Source organism: Sciurus carolinensis, unplaced genomic scaffold (assembly GCF_902686445.1).
Source record: "Sciurus carolinensis unplaced genomic scaffold, mSciCar1.2, whole genome shotgun sequence".
Taxonomy (NCBI): Eukaryota; Metazoa; Chordata; class Mammalia; order Rodentia; family Sciuridae; genus Sciurus; species Sciurus carolinensis.
Window position 1 is genome coordinate 615,219 of NW_025920154.1, and position 27,954 is coordinate 643,172.

The 27,954-nt window shown below is 46.6% G+C and overlaps 1 pseudogene; it reads right to left on the minus strand.

Annotated features, from left to right (window-relative positions):
• Positions 1 to 1,578: 1,578 nt before the first annotated feature.
• Positions 1,579 to 26,364, minus strand: LOC124974563 (pyroglutamylated RF-amide peptide receptor-like; annotated as a pseudogene).
• Positions 26,365 to 27,954: the final 1,590 nt, after the last annotated feature.

The following is a 27,954-nucleotide window of genomic DNA, read 5'->3' on the forward strand; positions in this document are numbered from 1 at the left end:
AAGCATTTCAGAAAACCAAAAATTAAGTAGTCAACAGCCATTGATGGGTCATTTTTCTCCATCCTCTCTGGAACGTGTGTACCCTGTTTAGATTGTCAGACAAATACTTCCTGGTTAAGTAAGGAGAGCCCACATCAGTGAATCTGATCTACTTTTAATGGTCAATGTTTAATGACAGTGTGTTGCCACAGGGCAACTGGACATGGCAGGTAAATTACAAGATGACCCACTTCCACCTGAGCTGGGCCCTCTGCCCCGTCTCTGCTCTAGTTTCTGTGGTTCCTTGGTGTGTTCCTATGGCCACACACTTCATCATTGTCAATCATGCAAGCTTTAACATCTAAAGTTAAAGGTAACTCAAGGGTTTGAATGACCTGGGTTCCTTGGTTCCTAAAGCTTAAATCCTAAAAGGTCCTGAGAGTTGCTGGACTTCTCTTCCTTCCTGTTACCTCACTGGATGAGTGAGTGCTGGAAAACTGGGGGCACAAAAGTCATCTTGACCAAGAGGCTGTTACTGGGCTCTGGGAATCTCAGATTTAGAGGGAAAATGACAGGGCAGTATAGTGGGCTTGGGGTCCCTGACAGTCAGGAGTTGGAAGACTGGAGAGAGCGGGATTGGGTTCAAGGAGGCTGAGGGAAGAACACCAGTGGGGACTCTATTTCCCCCCTGAGCCAGCTCTGGGGCTCAGCCTTGGGACACACACCTCCCTCATCTACTTACTACGTGGAAAGTGTCTTCCATGTAGGAAGAGTCTCCCATTCTGCTAGTGAAAATAAGGGACTCAAAATATTAGTGGAGACTGGTAGAGGGGTCTCAGTACTTCACAGTCCATCAGCAAATGGCACCTCCAACTCTTCTTGGGATCAGAGACACCAGTTATAGAATAGGCACAGGGAAGTTGTGTGGGGCCAGGCAGACCTCAGAGGGACCGTGACAGAAGAGGAACTGGGGGAGCAGCTGGTACAAGACTGTGGAGCTAAGGAGCTCAGAAGACAGGGGCCCTTCCACCCTGGCCACACTGTGTCCCCAGGGACTGCAGTAGAGCAGGCCTGCCTGCTGTTCAGGCGGGACACGAACAGACAGAGAGCTCAGAGTGGGCACTCCAGAGCTACACAAAGCTGCCACACAGGCATCTGTCCCTGGGCCTCGCTGCTTCCCATCTTCTTTGACTTCATGGCACAGACTTTGTGTGCAAAAGACCATATCCCCTGAAGCCACCAGGGCACTAAAAATTCCAGCCCGGCCTTCAGCCGTTAACCTAACTGTCAGGAAGAAGGCACAGTTTTCATGTTTTCATTCAATTCAACAATTCACAGAAAGTCACACTAATGACTGCACAGGGGAAAACTGCTAGCCAAGAACAAAGATTTCTGTACAAGACAGTTAAAATACCACTTTAATGATCAAGGAGAATTGTTCAATACTTCTCCTAAATTCTATCTTCATGTGCAATGCAAGATTAAACTGGAAAAAATGATCTATTTCCTTCTTGTCATCATTTTAAAAATAAAGTCTCTGACCTTGGCTCAACATGATCTGTGATTACAGCCTGAATGATGACCCTGGAGCTGCTCCAGTTAACGCCCACTGCCTGGGGCAGGGCTCTCTAAGCATTCCCGGCTGAAGAGGACGAGCGGGTGGTTGAGGTTCCTGGGGCCCGTGGTGGCTCCCACAGCTTGACCTCGATCTTGCTGTCACTGAAGGCTTCCACCTTGGTCTCCTCTACCGGGTTCTGTGTCCCAGACAGCTTTGCCTTCTTCTGCATCATCGTAATCCCCGAGTGTCCAGGCTGCCGCACTGGGGAGAAGTGTTCTTTTACTAGGCAATAGCAAAAGGCAGACAAAAAAATTTTTTTGAAGTTCTCATTCATAAATGAGTAAATGATGGGATTGCAGATGGAGTTGGAAAAGCCGATGATTTGCAGGATAGCAAAGACCATCTTGATGGTGATGTCATCGTACTCCTTTTTGAAATTACCTGGAATAAAGCAATACTTTAGAATGCTAGTTTGTCTTTCATCAAGGATTAAACAGGCTGCGGCTCGTGCCCTATCTTCACTACAAACTTACATTTACACAGTGGGTAGAGGCCTGGAAACTCTCAAGACCACTTGGGGAGACACCTGGTATCTGAATAAATGACCTCTAGGATGGGGCTGCATTCTTAGGAAACTTAGCCCTGCATGCATACACATGTGGGCCCTGGTGCTCACACATGGACTGTCCTTCAACCCAAGGCTCCAAGTGTCCTGCCATTTAGAAGCGACGGTCACCTGTGAATGTTTGCTAGTGTTCCAAGAACAGGATTACACCAAGACACCCCCTGGGTCCTGGGTCACCAGGTAGGATTCACTGAGGGTCTGACTGAAATCCTCAGCCTCACTACACTATGCTGGGAAGAATGGTATTAAATAAAGAAGGTCTGTGAGGTGCCAGCCTCAACCAGGTTACCAGGGAGAAGAGCAGGGGTCATGGGGGAGAAGAGTCGCAAAGCTTCTCTTTGTCTTCATGATTATCGACAACTTGGTCACAGTCGTGCCTACTTGCCTCCCACACAATGACTGGCAGTGCTCAGCCTGAAGGAACAGCATTCTGTATTTGGTATGTAATTATTCAAGTGGGGAGAACAAATCCCACAGACTCCTCTCCCATCAGCAGTCCATGAACAAGAAGCCCTCACCCAGCAAGGACACTCACTGTACTCATTCATCCTGTGGATGACATGGAACGGCACCCAGCACATGGCGAAGAGGGCAACTATCATCACCATCATGATGACCGCTCGCTTCTTACTCCTAGACCCACAGGGAGACACTGGTTGGTCATCCTGCCCTGGCAAGGTGTCCCCCAATGGCATCCATCAAGGGTGTGCTCACTGCGAGCTGGTGCTTGACTGGTGACTGGAAAGACTCTGCCACGTGCCTTCCTGTCAGACCACCACACAGGTGCAGCCAGAGGCACAGAGAAGCTGAGGTCCTTTGCCAAGTCTGAGGGCCAACAGAGGAGTGCTTTGGATTTGAATTTAGGCCATCTAACTTCAGCAGCCACGCTCTTATTCACTGCATGTGGAAGACCATTCACACCCTTAACAGTAAAATGTTCATGTCTATGAAATGTGTGAGCCTCAAGGACAGGACAAAAGCGCAGCCTGTTATTCAGTCCAAGGAACGAGTTCTTTACGAAGGTGGGCACTAGGGGGCACTGCACACTCGGACTGACGGAAGCCCATGGACTCGCTCGACCTCTCAATACTGGGCATTGCTTAGCATTCTAAGAGTCATGAAGTACAGACTGTAAAATAAAACACGTGGACGGCCAGTGTCATAGCAGTAAGTAGTATTTTAAAATGCTATTAGTGAATCAGATCAGAAAGTACAGCCTTGATACAAATAAAGTATCAATAATACTAATTTTTTAAAAATAACATGCTCCAAATATCATGCTAAGTGAAATGAGTCAATCACAAAAACCAAAGGCCAAATGGTTTCAATGACATGTGGGTGTTGATCCATAATTGGGGGGTGGCAAGGGAAAAATGGAGGAACTTTGGATTGAGTAAAGGGGAGAGATTGGGAAGGGGATAGAGCATGGGGTGGGAAAGATGGTGGAATGAGATGACATCATTACCCTACGTACATGTATGATTACACCATGGTGTGACTACATTGTGCACAACCAGAGAAAGGAAAAGCTGTGCTCCTTTTGTGTACAATGAGTTGACATGCATTCTGCCATCATGTATAACTAACTAGAACAAAGAAAGATAATAAAATACGGTGCTCCAGTTTGGAAGGATTTTCACACATGCTGTTGCATGTATTTGAGTGACATCCTTGGTGGGGAGAAGGATGGAGGTATCAGGCCCGTCTGACTACGAGGAAAGCAGGCGCCTCTCTCCAGCGTGCTGGCCTACACCATGGCTGGCCAGCCTCTGAGAGAGCCCCAGGGGACCACAGGTCCTGACACCAGCCCTCAGCTCCCACCAACCCATCTTCACACACAGATAACAGTGCAACTGTGTTCCCAGTGCCAAGGAAGTTTCTATCTATAGCGGGAGCTTCTGTTCTGATCTCAGAGCTGGTGACCTTGCTCTTCCTGCCTCACACACCATCTCATAAAACCTCAGGATTTGTAGTCCAGCCATGCTCTACCTTTGAACTAAGAATGATGCTTTGACTAAATCGCCGAGGGCTCTGGATCTCTGGCGAATGCCCTACCCCCAGCATAACTGAGTGAGATCACTTAGAGAGAGAAGAGCATTTCGTGGGACCGACTGGGTGATCTTGGACTTTTCCTTCCCGTGAATGGTCCAGAGCACAGAGCCATCCCCCACCATCTTCTTGACCCAGAGCATGTAGCTGATCTTGCCGTAGAGGACCAGCATGAGGAGCAGCAGCAGCAGCAGCAGGAAGAGCGAGACCAGGATGAAGGTGGTGTAGGCCCTCTGGTGCACTGGGCTGGCCCACTCTTCCAGGCAGCACACATGCTCTTGGTCATAAAGGAAGTCATACTTGACCTTTACAAGAACACAGAGGGTCAGGAGGGCCAGCAGGCAGCAGCCCGAGGGTGGAAGCTGCCGAGCTGGGCCCCTCAGACTCGACGGTTGGCCTCTCCCTGAGAATCACCTTCTCACTGATATTTGATTACAAAGTAGTTTCCCACACAACTGCTCAAGATCTTCAGAGTTTTGTGCTTTTACTATCATTTTTTATCTTTCTCCACCCTTGTTTCCATGGACCACAAACTTTCAGTTGGCTGAAAAAGCACAATTAATAAAGTATAGGTTGGAAACATTTTGTGTGAGAGGCCAGCAAGCTCGATATTCACTGAGGTAATTAATTGACCTTTTCTTTCTTAGTTGCTGAGGAACCAGGTCTGGGGAGTCCTCAGACTCCTGTCTTGCCATGATGGAGGCAAGGTGGTAGGAATGCACAAGAGAGGAACAGACCCCTCAATGACAGATCAAGTCAGAAGCTAGGCAAGGGCCAGTCTTGCTCTGTACACCTCAATCATGGAGACCAGCACTAATCCATTCCGAGGGCTATACCCGCCCGGTGACCTGATGATCACCCCCACAGCCCCACCTCTGGAGTTTTACCTGTCCCCATGGCCACAGTGAGGCCCAGACCTACAACACTAGAGCCTTCGGAGGGCTCTCTGGGGCCAGATCCAGACAGCAGCAGCTGTCTTCTCTGGTCCTGGGTTTCTACACCCATAAAACATAGAGAAGGACAGCAGTACGTGTCTTGTAGGACCCGCAGCAAGCATCTGCCTGAGGACAGTGTTTGGACTCCCTGAAAACTCACTCACGGCTATCGGCCATGCCAGTACTGCCAGCAGCAGCAGCAGCAGCAGCAGCAGCATCTGGACAGCTTCAGCCCAACTCCCAGCATGCCACAGTGCTGCTTTGGTTCAGTTGGCGTCTGGCCTCCTGGGACTTTGTTCTGGAGACCATCAACTTCCAGTTCTGAGGACTACAGTCTATGCTCTGTTTGGTTTTCTTCTTATCGGCTGCTCTACAGCTGTCTTCTTTAAACTTGGTTTGCAAGGATTCCTTCTTCAGTTTCCTTAATTTCACAACTTCTTATCCCTTGTGTTTTATCCTTGTTTTTGCATGAATCTTTTCCAAGTATCTTCTCCAAGATAAAAAGCAAGTCAGCTCCAGCTCCTGGGCCTCTGCATGTGGCTACAGCTGGGAATTCCATCAGTTCACGTTCCTCAGGAGTGCTAAGACCGGCTTTCTCAACCTCTGGCATCCACCTGCTGTTGACATTGCCAGTCTGGTTTCCACTTGACTCTGGGATCTCCTTGCAGCTGGATCTCTGGGCACATGGGAAACATGTGTGGCTGCCTCATCCTCCTGGGGCCCTGCGAGCCTTCTGCACTGGAGATGTCACTGCCTCATCTCTGCGCCGTCTGGTGCTTTGGTGGGGAGTCCCACTGACCAGAGGCTGGAATCCTAGATGGATCATCCCAGGAGCACACCTTCCGTTCATATGGATTGTTTTGTTTGTAGATTCTGTCTGTGGGGATGATTTTTCTTCGTCTTCCAAAACTTTATATGTAATTTCAGCAATCATGTATTTTTTACTTTTGAGGGCTTTATCTTGCTCTTGAAAAAGTTCTTTTCAGAGTAGCTTGCTGGTGACTTACCAGGTCAGGATCTTCTTAAACCCAGACGTCCTCATTTTGTGTCAGGAACCTCCCCTGAAAATGAGGCAGTCAGTGTGGGTGGCCCATTTCCCTTAACTTAAGACTCTGAAGAAATTCCAACATGTTTCCTTACATGTAACAGAAACAGAAGGACCACCACTTCACAGACAAGATGCCTGAATCGCTGCTCCATGATTAAAGGACTATAACGATGCTGCTGTCACCTGCAGGTGTGCAGTGCCAGACACACACAGTGCTCACTGTGACCAGGAACACTGTTTCCCACAGGGAGTGGCAACCAGACACAGTCATCAATAAGTGCTTCAGAAAAAAACCAGTAAAATCTGCAACTAATACAGGGCAATTGCCTGGGATGACCTGATATTATTCCTAAAGGAAAGAGTATACTGGAAACCTGACGAAGCAGGGAGGTTGGGATGGTCATGGGAGATTGGGTGGAAATAGGGCAATTTCAGGCTGAGACATCTGCATGGCTCTTCATGGGAGATCCTCAGTGCAGGATGAAGAACTGGAACTGAGTTTTTCTTGCTCTGCTTAGTCTGGTCTTGGAATTCTCTGCATGGTGCAATAGGAAACATCAGTCAGTCCCAGCCCACCAAGTTCAAGGGCATCATTCATCACAGCTCAGATTATTTTTAGTTTGACTTAATGCCTCCTGGGTATCATCGCCATGACTGACTCTCTTGGACTGCTGTTCTGAACAAGCTGGGTACCTGTGTTCTCAGCATGGCATTTAAAGAGTCTTTAACCTCTTCTCCCATCTCTTCTCAAAGCCCATTTTCTCTGCATGAGCCGAGCAGCTCACAGTGAGTAAGCTGGTGGGGTGCTTTCTTCTCCCCATCAGCCATGTCTGGCACTCTCAACCCTAGGGAAACTTCCAGCCACACTGCTCAAAGCAAGCACTTGTGCTTCCAATGTGCTTCCAACCTTTTGGAATACAACCAGAGAATTCTCCTCTCTGTTGCTGTTTAGAAGGTTGCATTGAGTTGGGGACATGCAGTTTTCTCATATGCCCATCAGCTAAAAATTGTCATGCAAGTGGCAGGTTGCAGAAGCCAACATGAATTTCACTGGAGAAGCAGGACTTGTCACATAGTTAAGACAGGAGCCTGACCTGATGGGCCAGAGCACACAGCCCTGTACCTTACCTAGGATACTTCCTTGACTCCTTTCTGAGAGCCATCTGCATGTGTATCTGAGCCAGAAAACAGGCTCTCCAGAGTTCAGCTGTCTATTCTAGGTTTTTTCATTTTTCTAATAGTGACAAGTGCCATAAGGAAAATAACTGTGTCGCTTTTCTACTTTCCACTAATAACAGCAATTAGACCTTTCCAATAATAGAAAGAAAATAAGCCCAGGTTAGTCATGAGGACAATAATGCAGAAATGACGTGTTCTGCTATGTTCAGAATTTTTCAGAGATGCAGCGTGAAATATTGAGGAGGAAACCCATGTACTGGCCAAGAAGTGGAGAGGGTCCAGGCCAGGGGATAGGGATTTACTGAAGGTGGTGACCAGGTGGTCATGTGTGATGAATGGAGTGTGAGCATGTGCTCAGCAGCTCATCAGACACAGCAGCTCTGAGTTAGCATTACCTGGTGTGAAAGAGCAGCGTGCTCACATAATACAGATCATTAAGTCCACTTGGAAAGGGTGTTTACAGGATGCAACAGAAAACTAACTAAAGTTACACAGTAAACAAACAAGGGAGTCGTTTCTATTTTGTTAGAGATAGAAACCATGCCAGATGCCATACACTAAGTGATCATCATCACAATAAATAAGCTCAATTCTCTATTTTTTCTCAATATTAATTAGGATATTTTAGGTGACAAGGAATACAGAGTTCAACTTGGGAGGTTTGAACACTGCGGGAATGTATTCTTCAACAACACGACCCGGCAGGACAGCTGCGCACAGCCAGGCTCCCTCCACCCTGCCACAGGGTCCTCGGTGTGCCTCTGCTTTAGTTCCTAGATGGTCACTTGTGTACACAGGATGACCACAGCATCTCCAAGCACTGCATCCCAGCATCATTCTGAGACCCAATGGGGAAAGAAAGCACAGACATTCCAGGAAAGCCTCAGACCAGAGGGCCAGAATCTGCTGACCACCACTGGCAGGGAAAGTTAAATGTGGACACTGACCTGGTAGCTCGGATCTTGAGGGGCCTTTTTGGGTCTTTACACGTGGAACCCACCTGCCTTCATGCTGCAAGCACAGTGCCGTGATGTTGACTATCACCAAAACAATATGCAGGTTATTGAAATGTCAATCAAAATCCTAGAAGAATTTTTTTGGAAGTTGAAAATGCATGTACAAAAGTAAAGGTCCCCAGGTCCGCCTCCGTGGTGAGGAGGAGGAGGAGGAGGAGAAGGAGGAGGAGGAGGAGGAGGAGGAGGCGGAGGGAGAAGGGGGAGAAGGAGGAGGAGGAGGAGGAGGAGGGAGGAGGAGGCGGAGGGAGGAGGAGGAGGAGGCCCCGCCGCGGCCTTCACCTCCGCCAACAGGGCTGTCCCTGTAGCTCCCGATGGAGTTTGAGGCTGTGAAACCGCCGCCAAGCTCTGCCCCTGCGAGACTAGGCGCCTCTGTCGCTGAGCCGCGCCATCTCAGGGCTCCCGGGAGTGACCCTTAGCGACCCCGCCCGGGGTCCCTTCAGCTTACAAAACACTACACAGCAAAATAATGATCTGCTAGACTGCTAACCCAAGCATCCAGCTTCCACAGTGCCTGTGCAGGCAACTGCTATAATGAATTTGATGAGAATGTGCACAAACCCATCAGTTTAGGTTGTTCACACACTGTTTGCAAGACCTGCTTGAATAAACTTCACCGAAAAGCTTGTCCTTTTGACCAGACTGCCATCAACACAGACATTGATGTACTTCCTGTCAACTTCACGCTTCTCCAGTTAGTTGGAGCCCAGGTACCAGATCATCAGTCAATAAAGTTAAGTAGTCTAGGTGAGAATAAACACTATGAGGTTGCAAAGAAATACATTGAGGATTTGGCACTCTACTTAAAACCACTAAGTGGAGGAAAGGTGTAGCTAGTTCGAACCAGAGTGCACTGAGCCATCAATGCAAGGAAAACTGGTGACACTTGTGAAATGTCAACTGGTGGGGGAAGAAGATTGTGTCAGAGCCATGCGAGCAGCCCGGTCACTTGGAGAAAGAACCGTAACAGAATTGATATTACAGCACCAGAATCCTCAGCAAGTGTCTGCCAATTTGTGGGCCACTGTCAGGGCTCGAAGATGCCAGTTTCTAGGGCCAGCTATGCAAGAAGAGGCCTTGAAGCTAGTGTTGCTGGCATTAGAAGATGGTTCTGCTCTCTCAAGGAAAGTTCTGGTACTTTTTGTTGTGCAAAGACTAGAATCAAGATTTCCTCAGGCATCAAAAACAAGTATTGGTCATGTTGTGCAACTACTGTATCAAGATTCTTGTTTTTAGGTTACTAAAAGAGATGAAGATTCTTCCCTGATGCAGCTAAAGGAGGAATTTCATAGTTATGAGGCACTGTGCAGAGAACATGATGCCCAAATTGTTCATATTGCTATGGAAGCAGGACTCCATATTTCACCTGAGCAGTGGTCCTCACTTTTATATGGTGACTTGGCTCATAAATCACACATGCAATCTATCATTGACAAGCTGCAGTCCCCAGAATCATTTGCATAGAGTGTCCAGGAATTGACAAAATTGTTTCGCAACGAACAGGCGACCAGCTAACTTGAATAGACTGAGGCCTCATTTAGAGCTTCTTGCGAACATAGACCCTAATCCACATGCTGTTTCACCTACTTGGGAGCAGCTAGAAAATGCAATGGTAGCTGTTAAAACAGTGGTTCATGGCCTTGTGGACTTCATACAAAATTACATTAGAAAAGACCATGAAACACCTCAACCTCAGCCGAACAGCAAATACAAGACTAGCATGTGCCGAGATTTGCGACAGCAAGGGGGTGTCCACCAAGAACAAATTGTACGTTTGCCCAATCTCAGGAAGAGCTTGAAAAGTATCGATTAAGGAACAAAAAGATCAATGCGACTGTAAGAACATTTCCTCTTCTAAATAAAGTTGGTGTAAACAACACTGTCACAACCACAGCCGGAAATGTCATTTCTGTCATAGGAAGTACTGAAACAACCGGGAAAATTGTTCCAAGTGCAAATGGAATATCAAATGCAGAAAACAGTGTCAGACATAGTACTGACAGTACTTTAAAAGCTCTGGAGTCTGTGAAGAAAGTGGGGAAGGTTGGCACTAATGGTCAGAATGCTGCTGGGCCCTCTGCAGAGTCTGTAACTGAAAATAAAATTGGTTCTCCACCCAAGACTCCTGTAAGTAACATAACTGCTACCTCAGCTGGGCCCTCTAATGTTGGAACAGAACTAAATTCTGTGCCTCCAAAATCCAGCCCATTTATCACTAGAGTACCAGTATACCCTCAGCATTCTGAAAACATTCAGTATTTTCAAGATCCAAGGACTCAGATACCCTTTGAAGTCCCACAGTGGCTCCCTGTGTTCCTCGCTTTGTGAGACCCAATAATGTTCCAGAGTCCTCCTTCCCACCTGCTTCCATGCCATATGCCGATCATTACAGTACATTTTCCCCTTGAGATCGAATGAATTCTTCTCCTTACCAACCTCCACCTCCACAGCAGTATGGACCAGTTCCTCCAGTACCTTCTGGAATGTATGCTCCTGTGTACAACAGCAGGCGCATCTGGTGTTTACCCATGTACCAACAAGATGACATTATTAGAAGCAATTCTTTACCTCCAATGGATGTGATGCACTCATCTGTCTATCAGACATCTTTGCAGGAAAGATATAACTCATGAGATGGATATTATTCAGTGGCTTGTCAGCCACCAAGTGAGCCAAGGACAATGGTGCCTTTACCAAGGGAAACTTGTGGTCATTTGAAGACCAGTTGCGAGGAGCAGATACGAAGAAAGCCAGATCAGTGGGTACAGTACTGAAAGCACCTGTGTCTTCAACTCTTCCTGCAGCAACACAGTCACCAACACCACCTTCTCCTCTATTCAGTGTAGACTTCCACACCGATTTCCCTGAGCCTGTGAGTGGTACAAAATTTGAAGAAGATCATCTTTCCCATTATTCTCCTTGGTCTTGTGGTACCATAGGCTCCTGTATAACTGCTATCGATTCAGAGCTGAAAGATGTAATTGCTAATTCAAATGCTGTGTTAATGGACCTGGACAGTGGAGATGTTAAGAGAAGAGTGCATTTATTTGTAACTCAGAGAAAGACAAAAGAAGAAGATCCAATAATTCCCTTTAGTGATGGACCTATTATCTCAAAATGGGGTGCAATTTCCCAATCTTCCAGGCTACTGCTTCCCAAGGAAGTGCAACTAAGCCCATCAGTGTATCAGATTATGTCCCTTATGTCAATGCTGTGGATTCAAGGTGGAGTTCATATGGCAATGAGGCCACATCATTAGCACACTATATTGAATGGTATAGATTTATTGTTACTGATTTATCTGGTCATAGAAAGCATTCCAGCACTGGAGACCTTTTGAGCATTGAATTTCAGCAGGCCAAGAGTAACTCATTACTTCTTCAGAGGGAGGCTAATGCTCTAGCCATGCAACAGAAGTGGAATTCCCTGGATGAAGGCCGTCACCTTACCTTAAATCTTCTAAGTAAGGAGATTGAACTGAGAAATGGAGAGAGTGATTATACTGAAGATGCAGCAGATACTATGCCTGATAGAAATATTGAGTTAGAGCTTTCAGCACTTGATACTGATGAACCTGATGGACAAAGTGAACAAATTGAAGAAATCCTGGACATGCAACTTGGTATCAGTTCTCAAAATGATCAGTTGCTGAATGGAACTACAGTGGAAAATGGGCATCCAGTCCAACAGCACCAGAAGGAGCCACTAAAGCAGAAGAGACAGAGTTTAGGGAGGAAAAAAAACAATTCTGCTGGTAACTTCTTGCTTTAACCAGCCACTTCCAGTGTATTAGCAATGCAAGTTGCCTCCCCATCACCACATCTGTCAGTGTTGGCAACCTCATTCTGTTATGTCCGAAGATAAAAACGACTTTTTAAAATCTGTTGCAAATGGGAAGATGGTTAACAGCTGAAAGGAGGTTCATCTTTCAATTTTGTGAGCACACCATGGAAGCATTTACACTAGCTTTTTATATGTATAATATATATTATATAATGTATATTTAAAAAAAAAGATATTACTGGGGGCATCCATTTCCTGTGGACTCTTTGATACTTCAAGCCCTCTTGCATTACTAGCATTATGAAAAAAAAATAAAATTTACTTTACTAGGGTAATACGTTCACTTTCCAGAAGTGATTGGAATTTGGACAACATTTAACTTAAGCTTCAAGCAGCTTTTTATGAGTTTGTAGCAATCCGGTGCAGTAACTGAGCCATTTCCTATTATAAATGACTTCTATAGAAAATTAACAACTCAGTTGTTAAACTAGCAGGATCCTACAATGATACATCTAGTGAAAGCAGACTTAATTAACTTATTTATTTCTATTTTATGTTTCACTGAGAGAAATTTCCATCTCATTCCAGCTGCTTTATTTATCTTTTTCATGGGACTTTGCATGATTTTTTTTCCTTTTTTTTCCCCCTTTATTTAATTTCAAAGAGTAGAGTTAGACGTTCTTACCATAGAATTTTACAGGGTTATATACTAGCTTTCTTTACTGCATTATATGTAGGAGTGTGGTGCAGTGCTTTTATCTGTAGCATTTAATTTTTTTTTATTTTCCATTTCTCAAGAATAGTTTCTGCTTTATTAATATTTACACACAGGCTACTTGTTGAAGTAATTATTTAAAAATATAACCAAGTGCCTAAGTCTTTCAGTCGATGTACTAGATATTAAATTTTCCTAAGTTATGCAGAATCGTTTTTACAATTTTGATAAATTATGCACTAATGTAATGGCAGTTTTTTAAAATGCAGATTTAAGCCTGTACGTTATTGAATCTGATGACTTGGCAAAAGAATCAGGTGCTTTCAGCTTTCTTGAGAAAACCCTGTATGTAGTGTTTGCACTGACTAACAAGATGGTATTGCTGTGTTTAATTTAAAATAATTAATTTGGATGTTCATTGCATTATCTTGGTTAAATATTGTTTATTGTTATTTCATGTTGGGGTTTTAATTTTCCTTGTTTTCTGTTAGGTTGATAAGACTATGAACCATGCAATAGTAGAACATTGGCTAACATTTACTCATACTTAAAAACATGAATAATATCTGCCCTTCCATAATGTGACTGAAATTGTTTTGAGTTGACATCTGAAAGTATGCAGTATGTTCAACCAGCTGTGCCTCAGATTTGTGGGAGGTATTTTAGTGAAACCTAAATTTCAGTCAACATTTGAAAACAAAAGCTGGGCATTCCTTCCTGGTGATCTTGCCTATAGTTTGTCTTTTTGTTTTTCCTCCATTTCTTTAAGATTAGTTTGACTTTTATTATTTTTTTTAATTAACTTCTGTGAAGTTGTTTACTCTGAAAATTGTACTGGAATATTTTAAGCCAATCTGATCTTTTACCATATGTACTGTATGTAAGGGCTTTTCCTGCTAGCAAGATGCTTAAACAGGATCATGTTATTGGTCGTCTGAGCTATTTAGTTATTTTACAAAACCACAGCATTGTATCAGATAAGATTTTGATAAAAGTTTTGTGCACATTTCCAGGGGAGGGAGGGTTGACATTTCTCTGAAATTTCTTGATCAGAATGAGTAAATACTGGTGTTTGATACCTGTCTTAATGAACATGCTCATAAGGTGACTGATAAGTTATAAATATACCTGAGAAACAAAGGGGTAGTTTTGATATTCTGGTGTCAGTATGGAAGATCTTACACATTTATTTAATACTCAAATGTATGAAGATGTTTGTAGCATAACAGTACAGTAGCCTTGACTTACTTTCCTTTGTTTAGTACTGTACCTTTTTGCCATGGCCAGTGCTCCCCATCCCTACAAAGACATTTTATTTATTTCACTCTGTAATCTGAAATGAATAGGAACAAGAGTTTTAAACTATGTTACATTAACTTATTTCTGACATTATAAATTAGCCTAGGATATTACAGGAACTTGATAGTTATAAAATTTATATCAGAACCTTTCTATAAATATGTGCTTATTACATTTAAAAAAAAACAAAAACAAACAAACAAAAAAGTAAAGGTCCATACATAGCTACCTCAACTCATGAAATGAAGTACAAAGGGGTGGCAGACTTTTCCTATGCAATATTCAAATATGCTAAAAGCATTTGCAATCAACACTGGTCCTGGACAGCTGGGGAGGTGGGAAGGGGTGTTATGATCAGGTAGTCCCTTGAATCCCTGGGGAAGAGGCAGGGTGTTCATCGGTGGTGTGGAGAAGACTCTGTGGAGAAAATGAGCTAGGGTTCCTGTGTTCCATTGCAGGCAGAGTCAGACTCCAGCCAGATGAACCGCCCAGTACTAGCTGAGCAGCAGCTCAGAGAGATGTTAAGAACAACTCAGGCTGGCTGACCATGCAGACACGCAGCCAGGACACAGCAAACCAGAGGATGTGCATCAGCAAGGACTGCAGCTTTCTCTGCAGGTGTGAGAGAAATGAAAACAGGAATGGAGATTTGTTTTAAATATATGTGGATGTGAAGAAACAGGAGAGAATCATTGCCCCAATGATAATGATAATGTATTATTAACCCATCACCATGAACCTGAGATCCACGATGGGGCAAGTGTATAGGGAGCTTGGAAAATATGGAAACAACAGGCAAACATTTTTGCAAGAGGGGCAGAGGGAATTGGGGAATTTTAAAGCCACAGTTAGGACTTCCAGCCAGTCCATGTCTGCAGTTACCACCAGGCCGAGGCTGCCAGCTCCTTGTGGGATTTAGACCCACTTCCTGAATGATGAGTTAGCAGTCTCCGCCCTGCACAGTCCTCCTGTGTGATTACACGACTGGTGTGACTCTGCACCATGTTCAGCCAGAGGAATGAGAGTTATGCTCATGAGTTATTCTGTCATGTATAGTCGATTAGAACAAATACTCCCCCACAAATAAACAAATGCTTTATTGCTTCTGGGTATCTTAGAAAAGAAAAAGAAATTAAAGCCAGGTGCACAATTTCTGCTGCTGAGTGGCTTGGTGGTCACTCTCACACCAGCCACTATGGGGTTCTGTGAGTGTGTTCACCTCAGAGTCCACATGTGTGCAGGCCACGGAGAGGCAGTTGGCCAGGGTCATCTCCATGAAGGCTCTCAAAGGATAATCAGCAAATGTCCCTTGCTGGAATTTGTCCTCTAGGCCCCAAACCAGCACCAGAGTGTGAGGGGGAGCGGTGGTGGACCATGCTGCCCAAAGTGGATGGGGAGGTGAGGAAGCCTGAAGAAGCACCCAGGCTCCTGTCCTGCATGACTGTGGCAGGCACCCGCCCAGCAGCAGAGTCCTCGGGACACAGCTCTTGCCAGCTGCGCTAGCTCAGGCAATGGGCCTAACAGGACCAGCCATGAGACAAAGGCCACAGCAGCCGCTCCTCCCATCACAGTCAAAGCCCCTGCTTGCCAGGCTGTGCCACTTTCACAGTGGGTGGAGGTACGCCTCTGTGGTTTGAATCTGGGTTCCATGGTGACTCACTTTAGCACAGAAGTGACATGAGTTCAACTCCCAGTCCTGGGTCCTGAGGTCCGCATCAGCTCTCTCCAGGAGGTGGTGCCTCCTCCAACAGACTGTGGGCTTCCCACTGGGGAAGGACAGTCCCAGTCTCTTGGGCCCTCTCCTGCAGAGGTCAGCTAACACAAGAACCTGTCAGGTCATCAGACAAATTAACTCTCCAGTGACCCACAGGAGACTAGCCTAGGAGCCACCCAGCCGAGTCCAGTCAAACCTGCTGCTCCCGGGCCACAGAAACAGTGTGAGTCCCCTGGCTTCTGAGAGGCCTGTTCTGAAGAACAGAAAAACCAACACACCACTGCCTCTATGCCTCCACACTGCATCTAGACCGATGGGAATCATGAGCCCAGCACAGAAAAGCTCTGTCAGGGGTCTGGTACTCATGCTGTTGTGCTTTCTGCTTCTCCACGGTGTAGGACAGAGCTCTAGGGCCCTCAGCAGTCCAGAAGAAGCAAATCTGTGCCTCCATGAGGACATCGACAGGTGACCATCATGAAACAGACACCACCGTTCAATGGTGCCTGAGGCCAGTGGCCCTGGAGGTGCCTCATGCGTGTTTCCATGAATCAGCGAGGGCATCCACAATGCCGGCTGCCCGTGGGCATGATCCGGGCTGGGGTGTTGCCACCCGTGGCAACAATTGCGCAGGTATTTATCAGAGGGGCTTGGAAATAAACTATTTTTCCTATATTCACTAATTTATAGAAGAGAGACTTTGAGAGAAAGATAGGCTTTGCTTAGAGGAAGAGAAACTTTGCTTATCAGGAAGAGAGACTTTGCTTAGAGGAAGAGAAACTTTGCTTAGAGGAAGAGAAACTTTGCTTAGAGGAAGAGAAACTTTGCTTATCAGGAAGAGAAACTTTGCTTAGAGAGAAAGTTTTAGGGAAAGAGAGGCTTCTACACTTATCAGAGATCTATTTCTTCTTAGTTCTTCTGCTTCTTCTTAAAGGTGCGTCCTGCATCCTGTGAACTAAGGGTGCGTCTATCTGAGATGCTTCTTAGTGATGCATCCCGCGTACTGCGATCTACCTGTCTGTGATCTAGAGGTGTGTTCTCAATTCTCCACTCTGTGATCTGCCTTCCCCCGCTGCCTGCTGCTTCTCTCTGTGAGCTGCTTCTATCTGCTTGCTGCCTTTTCTTCTTCCTTTCTGCTAGTGGCTTCTACTCCGCTTCTTTCTGCTAGCTGCTGCTCTTACTGTCGCACCCCCGCCCACTGCCCACTTATATTCCCTCCAGGAGGCAGAGGGCGGGGCCACACCAGTTGCAATCAGTTGAGGAGCCAGCTGCCCCATCACAACAAGGGTCAAAACGAGCAGGCCCGAGCAGGCATGCTCGGGAACACCTGTGCATGCATGGTGCACAAGGACTTAACTGAATACGGCCAGTGATAAGTCACCGGAGTGTGCTTATGTCAATTAACCTCCCCACAACCGATGTCATCAGGTGCAGTTCTGGCTGGCACAGCCCCCAACACTGGGGCATCTGGCAAAGGGGTTTGAGGGAGTTGTCTCACACTAGGAGGCAGGCCTGGGCCAGGGACTGCTCCTCGTTGGCGTGGGTGAGGGGATGCCCCACCCACATCTGGGTGGCCTGGAGAGACCCGGGCCTCAGGTTGCTGCAGAGGCAGCAGGCCCAGTGGGTCTCTGCCATGGAATCAGGTCTGCGGATGCCTCACACTTGGCAACCCACAAAAGCAGCCCTGTTGGTGCGCTATGCACACAGGATTAGTCAGAATCCTCAAGGTCTGAATGTCAGAAGAAAATACTCTTGAAGTGAATTGTTTAATATTTTAGCATAAATAAGCTATCAATAGTTAGAATGATCACACTTATTTTGTGCAGATGCCTGAGATTACTAATGGTGCAGTGACCATTTTTTTAACTTTCTCTCATTCTTGTTGGATATAAATCTGCTCCACACACACATGTGCATAACATTTTTAACAGTGAACTTTTTTCTGTGAACAACACTAACATCCTGTCTGTGGGTCCCTAGTAGTAGGCCCTTATCCCTCATGGGGTGGTTCACGTTCATAGCAGGTTCGAGAGGCATGTCTAAGCCATCCCAAGAGACAGATAAGGAAGCTATGCCAAAGGAAGCCAAATGGCTGCACCAAGTCAGACACTACTCTGCCAAGGTACACCATTAGCAGAGCGACTTACATCTCATTTCTACCAGGAAGGTATTTTTTAATGTTGATATTGTTTCTTACATGGGTTGAAAAGGATTTTCAAGGGAGACTTTAATCGGTTTAAAAAAAAAAAAGGACTACCTGCTTCATACTGGAATCAAACTGGAAATAAGACTTGGTAATGCTTTTTGTTGAAAAAGAGCATGAAACAAAACTTGCTTCTTTCCTGTACTTTCTGCTACTCCACCAGCCTCTGGAGGGTGGCCTCAAATGTCCTGTTACAGCTTCTCTGGCCTCCACCTGGTCTGACTTCATGCCAGGCAGTGCCAGCCATATCCAGAGGATGTGGTGAGGAAGAGTCACAGATGGAATCAGAGGCGAGGCTGTCTGAGTCCACCGTTCATGCTCCTTCTCTGCACCACGCCCAGTCTTCTTTCTCCCTGGATGTGGGAACATGGTTTCTTCTGAGCTTCCTGTTTTCCTGAGGAGCACACTGTCTCTCTGGTTGACAGGAAATTTCTTAGCAACCCAACCACAGGAAGAATAAATTCAGCTATAGTTTTAATTTTGCAAAGACAGGTTTAAAAAAAAAAAAAACTAGTAAGTACTGGCTCCACTACTTCAGATTAACTATTAGAAATCCTTAATTAAGGACAGGATGTGCAACAAGGCAGCTTCTTCGAAATCCTTCCTAGAGGCCTGAACTGAGGGAGCTGCTGAGGTGAAGGTCCCAGCCTGCTCACCGGGTTTCTGGTAGTCTCTCAGCAGAGAGAGGTACAAACGTGGGAGCACCAGGGGACTGCAGAGAGAGTGGCCAGTGCCCAGTTCACACCAGCAGAGGGAGATGCCAGTGTCCCATCCAGGCTGGGACAGAGAAATGACAGCTCAGGACTGAGGCCTGGAGACAGACACAAAACAAATCCCTGATGGAGCACATGTGTGCACAGAGCTGAGTTCCCACAGGTAGGAAACAGTCCCACGAGGATAACAACAACTCTGTGAAACATGTGCATCTGGCCATCTCCACCATCAGCATACTGTCATTGTCCCTGAGTGGGACTGATCCACCTCCTGTCTGACCCCATCTCCACCATCAGCACACTGTTCTGGTCCCTGAGTAGGACTGACCCACCTCCCGTCTGACCCCATCTCCACCATCAAGCACTCTGTCCTAGTCCTTTATTAGGAGCGACCCAACCTCCCTCTGTGTCCCATACTATCATGATAGGAACAGGACTTAGGTCTAAACAGAGGACTTCTTTCTTAGTTCACAAAGTTTTTTTCAATTGGAAGTGTAAACCCTAACTGACTGGAATCTTTTCCAGAATTTTCTGGATCTACCAGAAGGTGAAGTGTACTTTTGAGAAATTAAGTTCCTTCCCTCCTTCCCTCCTTCCTCCCTTCATTCCTCCCTCCCTCCTCCCTCCCTTCTTTCCCTCCCTCCTTCCTTCCCTTTGAATATGTACAACACAAAACATGTGATTTTATCCCCTCCCTTTTTTTCAGTCCTGGGGATTGAATCCTGATTCTTCCCTGGAGCTATACTCCAACCCACCCACCTCCACTGTCTTTTTTTGTTTTGATGCAGGGTCTTGCTAAATTGGCCAGACTGACCTCTTACTCATGATCCTCCTTCCTCACCCTCCTGAGTAGCTGGGATCAACGAGTGCACAATTGTACCTGGCCATTGTAGCTTTTTAAAGCATGTCATTAAGTGGTATGAACTCTATTGACAATGTAATCGAGTCATTGCCACTTAAACTCTTCCATAATCCCCAATACAAGCCTAAACATGAACTCTCCACTCACCCCTGCCCCTCATCCCTGGTAACTTTGAATCTATTTTCTATCTCTATAATCTTGTCTATTCTAAATAGTTCCTATAAGTGGAGTTAATAATATGTATCCATTTGTGTCTTGCTTATTTCACTTAACATAATGTTTTTAGGCTTCATCATATTGTACTAAGCATCAGAACCTCATTCCTGTTCATGGTGAGTAATTGTTCATTGTGTGTATATACCACATTTGGTCTATTTGTTTATCTGACAATGGACCTGGGATTGAGATAGGAAGTTTTGAAGAAATGTTAAGTGTATAGTTCCTGGGTCCTTTTCAAAATGCTATTTGCAAAAGCTAGTTAAAGAATAAGACCACAAAACTATGGCTGGGAGCCTGGAGTAGAGACGGGATAAGCCCTGCTGGAGGACCTAAATGGAGCTGTGACTGAACTGCCCTGAGCATTTTCTCCCATGAGCAAAGCCTCCCCCTTTCATTAAAGGGAGTTTAAGCTGGGCTTCTCTACTTGCAAACAAGAACCCTAATAAACCAGCCCAGGACAAAGAACACACTGGCCTACATTGTAGAGAAGCAAATTCAAAGGAGGACACTGTGCCTCCTACGTGTGCAATGAGCGTTTTCAGACTTTCTGGGTGATAGATCCACTTCTGTCATTGTGGTAATGGCAAACTGCTATTGTCCTCAGCAGGAAAGACCTTCCATGTGGGTCCTGCCGCTCTTCCACCCCTTCCGCTTCCCCAGTCATGCTTTCCTTGGCTCGGGGGCTTTCCCTCTCAGGTGCAAGCAGGTTGACTCCAAGGACTGACCCAGAGGCAACCCAGGGCACCTCCCAACTTCACTTCCAAGCTGAGTGCTGCTGTGGGCCTCTCCTTCCTCTCCTCTTGTCATTCTTCTCTGCTTTAAAGAGATTGCTCTTCATCAGCAGCTGTCACCGTTCCTGCCAGGAGACTTTCTAAACCCCACACTGCTCCTGATTCTATATCAGTTTCACAGATGTACGTTTCTGAAATGTCATAGAAAAGGATGATATTATGAAAAAGGAAAGGGATGTTTTCTAATTGCTAATTACATCTTAAACGTAAACTGGAGAAGCTTCAGGGTCAGGCCTCTGCTCTGAACTGGCCCCACAATTAAAGCCCGCAGCCTTCCTTTAGTGCATGTCACCAAGGATCACTATGGCTCTCTAAAAACGCACCTGAATGTTTATGCCTTGCCTGATGCATGTTCCTCCCTTCCTTTCATTCTAGTAAAATCCTTTTCCTTCTCATCTAAAGTCAGATGCAAAGCTCTATTTCATAAAAATAGAAACAGGTGCTGTTCTGGTGAAGCCTGGGAGTTGCCCACTCTGGCATCCACCCACCCCAGTCCCCAGGGCTCTGGAACAAGGCACTGAAAGTCTTTGCTCAGAGGTGTGCTAATTTATAGCAGGCAGCCTATTCTCCAGATGACAGAAAAGGGTTTCTAGTCTTAGTGTATCTTATATTCCAACCTCTGTACTATTTTTTACTCCTTTCCAAATTCTTTTTCTTCTCCCCTTGGTGCTGGGAATTAAACCCAGGACCTCTATCCAGGTGTGGTGGAGCACCTGTAATCCCAGTTACTCCAAGGCTGAGGCAACAGGTTCAAACAGTTAAAGCTAGTCTCAGCATCTTAGCAAGAACCTCAGCAATTTATCAAGATCTTGTCTCAAAATAAAAAATAACAAAAGGGCTGGGGATATAGTTCAGCAGTAAAGCACCTCTGGGTTAAATTCTCAGTGTCAAAAAAGAAAAGGAAGGAGGGAAGGAAGAAAGGGAGGGAGGGAGGGAGGGAGAGAGGAAGGAAGGAAAGAAGGAAGGAAGGAAGGAAGGAAGGAAAGAAAGAAGGCAGGGAGGAAGGGAGGAAAAAAGCAAAGAATGGAAAAGGGTCTCATATATGCAAATCAAGCACTTTATCCATGAACTGCATCCCAGTTCTCCACATTCATCTGGAAATACTGCATGAAGTTCAGGGTTTCCATGAAAACATAACAGACTGCCTACAATGCAGTAATTGCCTCAGAGGTCCTGTGGGATTCCGTCTTATACAACCCAATTCTGCGTTTCCCAGGCACGTGTCACTCCTGGTCCTACTTTGAGAACATGCCACCTTGGTGTGAAGGCTCTGTGCTCTCTGGAAACCTCACTTCTGTTACTCCGTTAGCCCCATCCTCAGTCCCCACCATGGACCTGTTGCTGGTAGCATTTATGCTATGTCAGTGATGTAGGTGTTGGTTGAAAATAAAGATCCTTTCTAACTTGGGGAACTTTGAAAACTTGACACCAGTTATAACACTCAGGCCAATTAAAGTCCGAATCCCCAGGGTGGGTGGTGGGCAGACACACGTCTTTAAAAACTCTCCAGCCAGATCCGGGTGAGGCAAAGACTAAGAGTCACTGTTGAGGGGAGCTCTCAGGAATTCTCGTAGCAGCCACACATTGCGGGTGAGAGGACACACACGTCTACCCTCGGTGCCCCACCACTCAGGAAGCTTCTAGAACTCTTTCCTTGGAACTGCTTTTAGTCAGCTTGCCAGTCACTATCAGGAAGCTCTCTGGCTGTCACAGCAGGGGTGCAGGGAGTACCAGAGAGTTCAGCGTGCACCTCAGGAGACCCTTCTTCCCCAGGTGCCTGCAAAGCCCTGCTCCACGCCCTCCCCAAGCACACCCTGTCACCTTACTTACACTGATTTCTACTTGCTGCTGGGAGATCTTCAGAACTGATCCCAGCACTGGTGCTGCACACCCTGGAACCCTGATGAAGTTCCCTGTCCTCCCCCTCTCTTCCAGTGCTTCCTTCTCCTGATCTGACTGAACCCTGGCTGTCCCACAAGGACACACCTCTGTCAACACCTTTGGCATGCCATGCACACAACAGATACCCAGGAATGCCAGATACGGGATCAGCTCATACACAATAAATTACAGTTTGGACTGCAGACAGAAGGACGAGATGCACGAGAGTCCTGGATGCTGATCAGATACCCACTGTGCATGCCTAGTCTTCAGATCAGCTGAAAGACATGGCTCAAGATAAAGATCAGATGCTAAGCTCAGAATCATCAGCGGAGAAGTGAGACCTGGCAATGGCCTCTGTGCAGAGATGACTGAGGAAGAAAAGAGCCTGACACTAAGCTTCAGCAGACACTGGCACAAATGAAGAAGTGTGAGAACCATCTAAGAGAGAATATAAGACATGGAACATAAAGAAAAGGAAGAAAGAGGAAAAGAGGAGTTTTGGGGATCTGGATAAGACTGCATTACTCCTGAGCCTCAGCCACAGCAAAATCAATTGTTCTGAATTTAATTAGAAGCAAAATGTGCTCAATCAGTGCATACAGAGGAGACTTTGCAGTTGTGAAGAAATAAAGAGAAGAAGGAGGTAAATGAGAAAGTTCCAGACAAATATGTAAATGTCATTCTCAGAGGGCAATGGGGAAAATTCACTGGTGGCATCTGACAAAATAGATCAGAGGGAGAAAGAGAGAGGACCTCTCTGGACAGACTTCTAAGTGCCAGGGCAACACTATCTCATCCTCACACCAGCCACAGGGGTGTCATGAGCATAGGCTGCTGACCGTGCCTGGGGTGAGAACCCACTCCAGTCACTGATCCAGAGGCCAGTGGGTAAAAGGCCCTGCACACTGCCCCATCCCTGCTGGCATGCTTGGATGCTGCAGATCAGGGGTTCCTTCCTGATGTCAGTGTGATTCACCTAAATAAACTGGGTGTTTATGGGTGACTTTGCCAGTGTGCTCACAGGGTGCCAGAAACAGCTGTTTTGTTTGTTGTTTTGCAGCCTAATTTGTAGCCACTGATTTCTATGCTGTAAATACTCTCAATCTGACTGATTGTAGGCCAACAACATGGCCTGCTGAAGGAGGAGCTGGGCAGAGCCCTATGCGAGGCTGAATCAGCATGAGGGGGCTCCATGGAGCCAAGCATAGCTGGCAAGACTAGAGGCCAGCACGGATGGTGTACACAGCCCTTCAGCAGATGCCCTGTGCAGGCAGGTCCAAGAGTGTCACCCAGCAGCACTTTCACAATGCAACCTGCACAATCACCAGGCGCTTGTCAAGATGCAGGAGCTTGTCAAGATGCAGGAGCTGATGTGGGTGCTGCTTGTCCTACCAAGGAGGTGAGTGGAGTAAAGGAAGATCAGCAGCGGTTCCCAGCCCACCACCGTCAGAAATGCTTGGACTGCAGAAATCCCAACCAGGAGGTGGGGAATCTGGTTGGGCCACAGAGTGCTTTCTATGACTCAATGGCACTATGCTCTTTCATTTCAGTTCGATGCCAACATCATAAACACTGACATCCCCTCCTCCTCTGCAGAGGGGGAATTGCCACCTCAGTAAGTGAGATATGGGAAGCCAGGCCCCATCTGGGCAGGCCCGCCCTTCCCCCAGGGGTCTGCCCTTGGCCATCGCCGCCACCTGCTGATCTTGGGGGCCCTGTCTGTCCTGCCTCACCTGTGAAATAGTCCTGTGGTAGATTGTTACACAACACGTGCGTTTTCCTCCCCGGTGGTATTAATCTGTCTCACCTCTCACCATTCCCCACCTGAAAGCTGTGTACTCTGGAAAAGTCCTACATGGAGTTCTTAAAGTGCACCATCTTCTTCCTCTCTTCCACCTTGCGGAGGGAGCCCAGCTCCTATGAAATGCCATCCTTGTCTACTGACAAAAGTCTAAATTATCCAAGCCCCTGCCACAATGCCCCCTCCTTTGGGAGGCCTTCCTGACCTACCCCCATCTCGACCAGAGTGGCCCTCAAACCCTGGCTTTGCTCATGGTGGGACAGCCTCTCTGAGGCCCACAGGGACCAAGAAGAGCTGCATTGGTGTCTATACCCCCAAGGTAGAACACTTTGCCACCTAGGAGTCCTCAATGGCTCTGTCAAATAATAAACTAAGAATTAATTTTCAGCTCTTGAACCTCTTTTTTTTTTTGCAATTATTTTTGCTACCTTAAAACATACAAGTTGATTCTTGCTCAGCTGTTTCCCAGGCACTGTCCTCTCCCTTGGACTTCAACTTAGGTGTCCTACTACTTGATTATAGCACATCACTTATTCTATAAATCCCATCCCAGAGAAACACAGGCTGCCTCCAGCTGAACACCCACCTTTTGAAAAGGGCCCACCTTTTCAAAGCACATTTTCTAACACTCATCTCTCTCTCACCCTACAAAATACTTCAGCCACATATCACCCCTTTTTCAGTATTTAGAAGCTAACGTGAAATGCCCCCATGAAATAGGAAGCAAGGAAAGCAGGGCGTGAGAAAAGTCTTGGCAGTGCCCTTCTGCCATCAGCAGGGGACATCCTCCATTAGAGTCTCCCTGGATATCCATCCTCAGAATGGCATGGGGCCTCATTTCACTAGCAAACAATGCTGATTCCTAATATCATATTGCAACACTGAGGCCCAGACATGTTGAAGTCATGTGCATTAGAGCCAAGGTGGTAACCCGGGTCTCCTGATTCCCAGAAAGAGATCCACGTTCCTTGTCATACAAATGGAGCTGTAATCACACAGCAGCATGGCAGGCTTCACAAATCTGCTCCTTCATCACCGGCTGTCTCATTTCCCACCATTCCACCTGTAAACTGCACATTCCTGAAATTGCTTCAAGTACCCTCTTCTGTCTCTCTTCCCAATTTTGGAGTGAGCCCTGCTCCTAAGAACACCCCATCTTTCTCTGCTTGACAAGTCTAAATTATTGTTCAAAACACAGCTCCAACATCATCTCCTCAATAATTTTGTGCAGAAATGATAAGTCTTCATCTTTTGCTCAAAAACCAAGTTCTGTGAGATGATCCAAAATTCTCCCCTTAATTTGATGGTGTTAGTTGCACCAGGCAACTTTTAAATGCCCAAATATAATAGCTGCATTTGAGAGCATGAGAAAGTTTCTGATCTATAAATCATTTAAAATATTTTTGCACTGTGTGTCACTTTCAAGTCAATGCTATGTAAATCTATGTTTAAGGCTGTTTCAGAAATCCATTACAGATGAGAGGGGAGTCAAAGACTAGCCTCCTGACCTGCTGACAGTAAACTCCGTGCAAGGTAATAGAAAACAATGTCAATGAAAGAAACCACGGATTGCCAATTGGTAAAAGCGGGAAGGAAGAAACACCCTCAGCGAGGGTGGGGGCACTGGGTGAGGCACGCACCTCCACCCCCTAGCCAGTTGTTTCCTGAGGATGTTTCTGGGGCATGGTGACCGGGGAATGCAGAAGAAGGCGATGAGCAAGTCGCTGAGAGCCACGGAGCAGATAAAAAGATGTTGGTGACGGTGTGCATAGGCCTTGCTGCGGGTCACCACTTAAAACCACCAGTGCGTTGCGGAAGAGCGCCAGGGCGAAAAAGAGCACCCCAGTGAGGGCTAAGGGCACCTTGGCGTCTGGGCATCTCCCGGGTGTACACCAGCGGCTGTAACCCATAGAGCGCGAATGAACTGCTGGCGTGTCAGGTTGTGGTCGCGCGAGCAGCTGGGAGAAGCGCTAGGGGGTGATGTTGAGTGCCTGCATGCCGTGCCTGCTGCGCTCACCAGGACCGCAGGCCTTTGTCCCTCAGCGGGAACTGAAGCATGCAGCCAGCGGGCAACGCGGGGTGGACAGCATTCGGGAGACGGGGGTCCCAGGTAGGACGACTGCATCCAGGGACCCGCAGGCGCGTTCCAAAAAGTTCTTGCCTAGCAGTCCCCATGGCGGGGCGCTACGACTGCCGGGCTCCACCCGCCCGCACGACTCCTGAGGCGCAGTGCCCACCGCGCCCGCGCTGTCCTAGCACAGCAGCGGTGTCCGCAGCGCTGGGTCAGGCCTGCATGTGAACGTGGGGCACCGAGGTTTCCCCGGTATCACGCCTTCTCCTCCGGAGAAATAACGCGGGCCACAGCTGGCTCGTAGCTTTGCTCAATTGACTCCTTGATTGTGGCTTGCTGAATTATCCATTAAACACCAAGTCAGAAATTGGTGTTTAATGATAATTAAACAGAGCTAGTGTGAGTGTCTTCTGTCATTTCATCGTAGGAGCAGATCCTGTAGCCCCTACCATGTCAAGATGCTAAATTCGACTACACCCTAACATTTCTAACCCCTGGCCATCATTAATCTGTTCTCTGCCTCTGAACTTTTGCAAAAGGTCGTATAAACTAGAATCATACCCAAAGCCAAGATGTTCGATTGTCTGCAACTTGTAAAGGATGACCAGAGTGCCTCCTGGGCAGCTGCTCCCACTGAACCTCTCTGCTAGCCATGCCCAGACAGCCCTTTGGCGTTGCCACTGTATCTGCTTGTTCTGGGAGTATGTGGGATTTCTCCAAGGATCTTATCTAGGCGTTTTCCCTAATAGCTAGTGGTGCTGAACGTCCAGATGGCCTTTGCCACCCCACTCCAGTGAAGTGGTTGTCCTTAATTTTGGGCCATTCTACAATTGAGTTGTTTGGATCTTTTCCTTTTGATTCAGGGTCCTTTTTAAGTTCCACATACAAACCTTGGCCAAGCAAATCCTTTGCGAGTATTTCCTCCTTGTCTGTAACTGGCTGCTTCTCTGGTTACAGGACTGGGAGAGTGGTGAGGGAGGATGGGGGAGCAGTGACTGAGATTGGGGTCTCCAATGCCCTCATGCTGTGGTACCTGGTACCTGGGAATGTTCCTGTGCAAGGGTACAGGATGCTCAGCTGCTGTGCCAATGCCCTGCATGAGGAGGCTCTGTGCAAGAGTCTTATTAGCTCTGACCTTGATCTCAGGCACACAGCTCCCGGGAAGGAAGGAACTCATGCTAGACAACCACTGTGTTTCACCAGCTCCACTTCTCTAGTTCCTGCCCACCTTACAGTAACTTTAAACAATGGACTTTCTTGAGAGCTACACAAAGCTCCTAGCATTGCACTTTGCAAGTGTGTATTGAAACTGTGGAAAAGCTACATAGATGTCCTAGTTTCTGTAACGTTCCTGAATATAAAGAATAATGCTTGCATAGTCTATAACCTGATAATGAGACCTACACATATAAAGATTGCTGGCCTAACTTCAGACCTGCATCTCCATCAGAGAGCAGGCTCCACCTGATCACAACTTAATCTTGAAAATCTGTGTCTGTGAATCTTTATTTTCAAA